Genomic DNA, 8851 nt, shown 5'->3' with positions numbered 1-8851 from the left:
CTCCTAATCCTTAACCCTCTGGGGTCTATTTAAGGAGATTTCTGGCATTGTAAAAGGCAGTTCGGAGTGGAGTTTGAGAGGAGGTACTATAAGGAGAAATTATCTCCAGATTTATGCTATTGTAAGCCCTTAGGGCATGTTTTGAAGTTTATTTTCTCTGTACTATTTGTACTAGCTTATTTTCTTAGTGAATATAATTTTCCCCTTTTCTGTTGTGTCCATTCTATTCTTGGGTTGTGTCCCCATCAAAATCATACACACAAGAGAACTTTCAAGATTTTTTTTTCCTTCCTGAAACATAAGCTTGTCATTTATTAAAACTATGTCATGTTCAAAAATTATTTTTTTATATCTAGTATTCATAAATACAAGACAACAATAATCTTCTTACATTTAGTGTAGAGGAAGGTAGATTAATAGTTTGGAGTAATGGATACAACACAACATTGATAGTTAAAGGTTCAAAATGGGTAGTAAATGTAATAGTAGGTTTAAGGATGTCTTTGTAATTTATATGCTAAGTTCCCCATTACTCCCAAAACTCAGTAGCATCTATTCATGATAAAGTGGCCATATTTCTTCAATTAGACGTCTACCTCTTGTTACATGAGATAGTTAAAGGATGGAGAAAAGGTACTATGGAAAGAAAAAACATAAGGAGAGATAAACCTAAATGGCATATAATCAATATTCTTCTCCAATATTTGGCATTACCTACCACTATTGTGTTTAATTATCATTATCAACAAAAAATAATAATTATTTTATTAAACATGGTTAATCTCTTCCCTAGTGTCAAAATAAGCAACACTTCATGAACCCCTAGTTCATATTACAAAGAAAAAAAGACTCAAATCATCTAGATTAATCCACCAAGCAAAAGGACCAAAGAAAGGGAGCTTTAAAAATAGAAAGGCTTCAATGGAATAAGTGGAGAAACAAAGAAAATAATTCTTGTGCAATGACACCAAAAATTAACCCAGATTCTAATAGTTGGCTATAGGTTGCCTCCAATAGTTTTTTCTATTGATAATATATTTTAAATTTGGTTCTACTGATTAGCTATCATAATCAATTATAGACCCATATTTCATTCTTCAGCCTTGGAGAAACACTAAAAATAATTGAATAACATAAAAATCTTTATTTGTTCAGAGACTTTCTCCCAATCATGCAAGATTCGTATGCTTATGGAAAAAATATCTGATAAAATATTCTAAACCCTTAAACTAGAATAGAAAGTTCAATTATATGTTTTTTTGTCAAGCATATCAATTCAGAACTATACCAATTCCTAAATTTTAAAAAGCTAAGAAATATCTACAAAAAGAACAATCCTATATTTCTTTTTCCTCGAAAAAATTACATTGTCAGGCTCAAACCTAAACCAAATTACACCTATACTAAATTGAATATACAAGATTCATGTATAAGTTATGTTGATTTAGTTAATTAATTAATAATGCATCACAAATATTTCTCGCATTAGAATTGAACCACGAGTATAATTCATTTTAGATACATTAACATTTTTAGATTAAAGAAATGTTATGATCAATTCTATTTGATATACTACGATAACCACTTAATACCTTCACCATATCCCATTTTCCTAACAATGCTACACATGAAAACCTCAATAGGTCATACACTAAAGCCTGCATAATTGACCTTTCCCTTACCAGTGGTGTAAGTTTTTAGGCCTAGGTAACATTGAATCTCCTCTTCTGAAGTTGCATATGGAATGTCAATTTTGTTTGCTAAAATAAGAAAGGAACAGTTGTAAGTGAATAATAAGATAGCAATGCATCCAGCTCCTTTTTTTAATCTAAAAATTTCTCTTTATCAGCAACATCAAAAAGATACACATCAATGTTCACCTTGGCATAGTAATCTCTTAAAAACTCTCCTGACAATCTAATGGCCACCTAGATCAAAATTCTTGAATTTGATTTTCCCAATACTAATTTCTTTAGATGTGGGATACTTCATAGGTTCTTTGTTGAACTAGTCACTTATCTTTTGACACATATAGCAAAGTGGCCTTCCCCATTCTATCAAGACCCAAGAACAATATCATTGTTTCCTTCTAACACAACTACATGGAACAAATCAAATAGAAAATCTCAAAAATCACAACTCATATTTTCTCCCTTACTAGAAATAAACTCTTCAGAAAAGGGAGTATCATAGAAATATTGTGTAGAGTATAATGCTGATATTAAAATGATGAAAGAAATGCACCTCTAATGGTATTTTCCATGACTAATTTAGTAGAAAGTTTCATAACTTATGCACACTCCAAAAATGGAGAGGGGAGATAAGAAGTGAATGGGATACATAGGGTTAATATGTAAGCTCACCCCTTTTCTACACAAACCCTAGTAATCTTCAATTTCTCTCTTTCTTGATAGAAACTGGGGCTTCTCAATATCACATTCTAGCCTTTGGAGACACACCTGAGATTATGGTGAGAGTTCATTTCCACCCTAATAGACATACCCACCCGAGATCATTAGGAAGACTAAGAAACAAAGAAGCCATTGCAAATTTGTAAGGTAGGATATAACCCTAGTAATAGGGCCCAAAAATGAATTAAATTAGTGCCTCAAAACAAAATATTGGTTTCAATTACAGCCTAATGAGTGCCTAAAATTATAATTAGAGTCAAGAAATGATGAACCGCCAGATGACATTGAATAATCCTATATTGCCTGACTTGATATGAAGATTTATTGATCATAAGTGAAAAATGGTGGAAAATAGAAACAACTAGGGCATAAAATTAATCTTACACACCTCTTCTTCCAAAAATGTTGGCACAAAAATCACTTTACAGATTAATTCAATAATTGCTAGTGCAAAAATCACTTTGCAGATTAATTCAATGGAAGCTTAAGCAATTCCATGGGTTTCCCCTAATGTGCAAAATCTCAAACATGTTCAATGTTGTTTGCAAATGATTAGCTTAAAATATTTTTATTTTTCTTCCAAGAAATTTTCTGCGCCTTTTTTCAAGGGTAAATGAAAATGTAAGCAAATTTTGTGTTCAAATAAAATAATAGTAGTTTCTAGGTTTTGTTTATAATAATTTAATTATGTAAGCTATAAAATTAATTGCATCTTTAAAAAATCTTAAAATAATGCTATACATCCACTTGATTGTTAGGAATCCCTTTGGTAGGCCCATCATATGTCACTTTGCCAATAAAATTCACACGAAAGTGCCTCAAAAATAAACATCAAGGATGAAATATCCAATGCAAAAGAATGAAAAAAAAGAAATAAAGAGTGACCACAATTGTAAAATTTTAATCAAGAAATAAAAACATTAGAGCTATCAAATTTCCACAATCCATCAATGTTGTGCATTTGATTTTTGGATTTGGTTGTGTGAATAAAAATATGTTCACACAATCAAATCCAGAAATCAAATGCACAAAATAAAAACATGTCCTAGAGGCAAAATAGAATCATCAATAATAAATTTGGCTAAGTGGCCCCATTTCACACTATTGGCAAGAAGGAAAGAAATATTAAAATATTAAAATCTGAAATCAAACAAATAAGGAAATAAATCCATTTTCTTACAAAATTTACATTTATGACAAAATGTGGTTGTACCAAGGTCACTTAGGGAAAAGCGGAATCTTAAGTCTTCCAAATACATTGTAGGAATCTTGAATTAAAATTAGATGGTGGTCTAAAGACCATATTTCTCAAATTATGATTGATCACACATACTAACTGCATATCTATCTTTATCAATATTGCCCATCGATTAGGATTTACTATACCAAGCGTGTGTCTAGACTAGAACCCCATCATAGCATGCAAATGTGAGAATAACCAAAATGTGTTTCCTTTCATCCTCTTGATGTTATAGGGGTCTCCTTTTGAAGAACCTAAACATGTGGGAACCTTATTGATATAGATTTGTACTCTGAGTTGTAGTTACAATACCAAATCTCTTATCCTCCATTCACTATAATTACATACTAGGACATCTATCCAAAACCTTTCTTAGATCACTTTCACCAAAATACACTAGTTGTACTTGTGGTATCAATCTCACCAAATTTGGCATGATCTTGTATATATTTATATAGATATCACTGTCCTATATTATTTCATTGGTTAAAAAAGTTCTAATCATCATCTGAGAATGTATTAAACACTACTTTTTCTTAGCAATAATCCATATTTCATGTCTCTTAGTCATAAATAACTTATGAATTCATCCTTAGGTTATATCTTTGCAACTAGGTAGGTAGAAAACATTTATTAGGATAGTGTCAACATTTACTTATTAACTCTTACAACTATCTTCTTACAAATGGTATAGGTCATCATCACTATTCTTATCATACTTCATGGCTTGTAATTATTTTATTACTTAACTTTGATACCTGAACCTTTAGTTCATATTAGGTTGATGACCTCATCATGACTTTACTTTACCTATATTCTAGGGTTATAATTGATCCAATAATTTAATACTAGAGTCTATGAGTATTCACTTGTTAGTTATAATTTAATATTACTAACATTAATACAAGAAGCCTGCTAACATAATTGATATACAGAATCCTGACTTAGAAGTTTATGTTTTCTATCTTATTGGTTTAATACTATATGTTATATACTTCTCACCATTTATTTTTTCTCTTACGACTATATTTAAATAGATTTATTCCCTAATTAGGGTTCTATTCCTCATAATAAATTGAGATATTCCTATTCCATGCATGTTCATAACTAAATTAAAAGTCAACATAACCTCTTCAATTTATCATCACATCATTCAGGATTCCCAAATGTTATCTTTAGGTTTTTCTTAGATTTTACTCATTAGTATCATTGTTTAGAAAGACTACATTAGCTTTTTAAAATTTTGCAAGGAGAAATCCCTGCTTCATATAGTAAAATTTAAAATTCACACTTAATCATGGACCCATTGTTGCCCAAGTGTTACGAACCTAAGCTCTAATACCAAAATGTCATGCCCAAAATTGGGGCAAAAACACACCAACAATTTTTTTTAAAGATAAATAATTCACTATGTTAATGCATGCTACCTTGAATAGATTATGGAAAGTTTGACCAAGGATTAAAGTGAGTTTCAATTACATATCATTGATATGCAAAGTTGGTATTCCAACACACTGGACAAATTTGAAACCCTAAGTCCTAGTGCTACAAGAACACTTGCATTGGGTTGATTAAGTTGATTGATTAAACCATAATTTCATGTTTAGGAAGGTGTGACACCATGTTTGAGGAATATTTGATTAGTAACATAAGTTATGTTAGGTTTGATTAGATACCTTTACACTTAATTCAATTTACTATTTTAACCCTTCTTATTAATATTTAATTGAATAAATATCTTGCATGGTTTAAGCATCTATTTGATTTACTAGAATAAGGAAAGAACAAGTCTATAGTCAAAATTAAATATATAAAGATTTATTTTAAAATTTATAAAACATAATCCAATAAATTTAAGCTTAATGACTAAACTTAGTATAATTTAATTTATTGAATTTAATCATACTCACTTCAATATATTTAACAATCAAATTTAATCTAATACACCTTATTAAATTCAAAACTAATTAGTTAAGTTTATTTATATTTTTAAATTAGATATCTCTCAATTTAAAACTTGATTATTTAAATATCTTTATCTTCATTAACTTATAAGTAAGTTTATTCAAATATAATAATAATACTATTTATACTTTTCTAATTTCAACTTTCCCTTTAAATAGTTTTACCCCTCCACTTATTTGGGAGGAAGAATAGAAAGAAAGTTCCCAAGGATAGAATTTGTCTTCACCTTAGTAGGAGGAAAAATAAGTCATAAAATAGTGTTATGACTCATATTAAGTATATTTAATAACTCCATAAGAGATTAGTTGTTGTTGCATTTAGTATTGAGTTTTTAATATCAAAAGGAAAATCTATTTGATAATAAAACTTTTAGTAGTGCAAATATATTTAAATGATGAGGAGCCTATAAAAAATAATTTAAAAATGCAATTAATGATATTTAGAACTATAATAGTTTAATTATAACCAACCAATACAAATTAAACAAATTAAACATATTTAATTTAATGCACTTTCTAACTAATTTAATTTATTTTCAAACTAATTAGTTCATTTTAATATCTACTAAATCAATTGAATGTTTTTACAACTAACTAAAAATTAACTTATAAAGATGCAAGTGAAATACTAGTTAAAACAATTTAAACTTACCCAACTAATAGTAAAATCTGAATCACCTTTACCTTAAATTATCAAATAAAAAAACACATTTCCCACAAATCCATACCATATACATAACTGATAATTATAAGAGATACTAACTACAATGTAATATTAAAAACTAATAAAAAAACATATCTAACTATAAAAAGCTGCCCATACCCACCATAGTCTCTACCCATCTTCCCTCCCACTTGCCTACTTTCCCGTCACCCAAGATGGGCGATTACCAATGCACCTTGCATACTTTTTATAAGTTGGAGGTATGGCAGCATGCTTATCCCTCGTGGTACGCTTGAAATAAGTATTGCTTCCATTTAAAATTGTCTTGACTTTCTTCTTGTCTAATAAGAGACCCATGTCCCAATTTGGGGAGGAGGAAAGATGAGGTGGAGGTGGGGCCCATAGGTGTCCCATCCTCCCCTCCATCATTTTGAATGACTAACTCCACATTAGCCAAATTGAATGAAACAAGGGATGTGGAGGGTTAAAAGGCGAGTTTCAATTATTTTATATATTATTATTTAATGTTTTGAATGTGCCTTGCTCTTTTCTTTTCTTTTTCTTCTTTTAATTTATTTGTTTCAAATTTTCTAGTCTTCCAAAAGGTCTAATGAGGTCTAATGGGTAATAGATGCAAAAAGTTTTATAAGTGGATTTGTGGGGAGGAGATAAGTGTAGAATGTGATAGGTTTAATTTAAATGTTTAATAATGTATATATGGATGACTTGATGGCCTATTTAAAGATGAAACTATATAATTCTTTTATGGTTGTCAAAATTTTTTTAAAATTAATTATTTTCCCATACAAAAGATAGTATAGTATCCTGTAGGTGCTTCTTTTTCACTTTTGTTTTTAAATTTTTTTTTTTGAGATAACTTTTAAAGGCAATTTGCAATTTTGTTTCCTCTAAGTTAGGTCATGTATTGGAATACAAATTAAGATAATGCTATTACCTAGGAACTATGTTCCTAATGTTTTATATGGGCTTAAAAAACTAATAGTATATCCATTAAATCTATTAAATCAATAAGGTATGACACCATGAAATTTTATCATATTCAATGTAGGGTAATCCAATGACTATGTTCCTGATTTAATTTACACTTGAACTCATATTGAAAATTCACACAAAACATACTTAAGATCAAATCCTTCCATTCCTTCATTATTTATACAAGTTATAAGTGAATAAAATTTTCACTATAATGTAATTTAACATTTAAACAACCATGTCTTTTATTTTCATTTAGAGACCAAAATTACAATGGAAGAACTACTTAAACATTTTAATAATACAATGAATCTTCTCTTATATAAGGAACTATCATTTTATTAAAAACCTGATTCAAAGACTCAATTGGGAAAGAATTAGGGAAGAAAGTTTGATATCATTATCGTTGCAATATAAAGTTAGCAATAAATTATACATCATGATCATTTTCCTATGGAGAAGTCTCCATAACATTGGACTCAAGAACACCAAAACTCTGAATCCATTTTTTCTCCATATCAAGTATCAACTAAACAATTTTCAAATTTACAAAAAGACAACCATGGAGAACTGAAACTAACTGGGTGACAATCAAATTCAAAAATAAAGACACATTAAACAAGCTAATCCCATCTTAAGTTTGCACAACAAGTTCCATATCAAACCAAGACTAGCTAGAAGGTGGATTTTTCCAAGGTAGGAGGTATCAATCACAACACCAAAACATATGCCTCTTCTGAGGCTAATAATCACAAAGAACATCTGTTCTTTCACTCCTTATCTCCCCAAACATAAAATCGTTTGTATTGACAAGAAGAGGCCCACAACACCCTACTTTCTCCCTCTCATCATCGTGAGGAGAGACTCTACACTGACCTAGAGTCCAACTAAGTCCCCTCCTCCTATACATAGCCACTTCTACCCTATCTAAGGGTGAGTAACACCAACACACCCTTAACAACTTTCCCCAAAAACAAATGGAAAAACATAGAAGGAAAACAAATAAGAAACCAAAAATAACCCATCCCTCACATGTTTCATCATACACACATGCAATATGTTTACTTAAGAAAATAAAAAGCAAAGCATGAAGAACAAGGCCATGAAGGATCCTACCGTCACAAATGTTATGGAAATGAAATTTTTGATAAGAGCTAATCATTCTTCCTCTTCCAATCTAAGCTTGACTCTCTCTAAATGTAGAGAATGGGTGAACACACTTCAACCTTCAAAATGGTAACTAAATAAGCTTCTAAACTCACCCACCTAAAATGACAATAACTCCAGACTTGAATCAAGTCTTGTAGGGTCTTCCCACTTGATCCTACCATTATAACAACCTTTTTGGTGAAGTGTAAACTTGGAAAACTCATGGAGATGTTCAATTTTCGTACTAAAGGGAAAATAAGATATCTAAGGGGTCATAAAAGTCAACAAAAGGGTCTAGAAGGGTAGAAAATGTCCCCAACCCATACACATACCCCCTAGGTACTTGGATAAATTAATTTTGGCCTCTAAGGTCATTTTAGGACCTATGTCATTAGCTTGAAAATATTAATCTTTTAAAACCTTAAGAATG

General features: G+C 30.1%; 1 pseudogene; it reads right to left on the bottom strand.

Annotated features, from left to right (window-relative positions):
• Positions 1 to 1560: 1560 nt before the first annotated feature.
• Positions 1561 to 6636, bottom strand: LOC149568093 (small COPII coat GTPase SAR1A pseudogene; annotated as a pseudogene).
• Between the last annotated feature and the right edge of the window lie 2215 nt (positions 6637 to 8851).

Source organism: Cupressus sempervirens, chromosome 3, assembly GCF_028749045.1.
Source record: "Cupressus sempervirens isolate cs-2001-9-10 chromosome 3, ASM2874904v1, whole genome shotgun sequence".
NCBI classification, from domain to species: domain Eukaryota; kingdom Viridiplantae; phylum Streptophyta; class Pinopsida; order Cupressales; family Cupressaceae; genus Cupressus; species Cupressus sempervirens.
The sequence above is the reverse complement of the archived record's forward strand: the minus strand, read 5'-3'. Positions and strand labels throughout refer to the sequence as shown.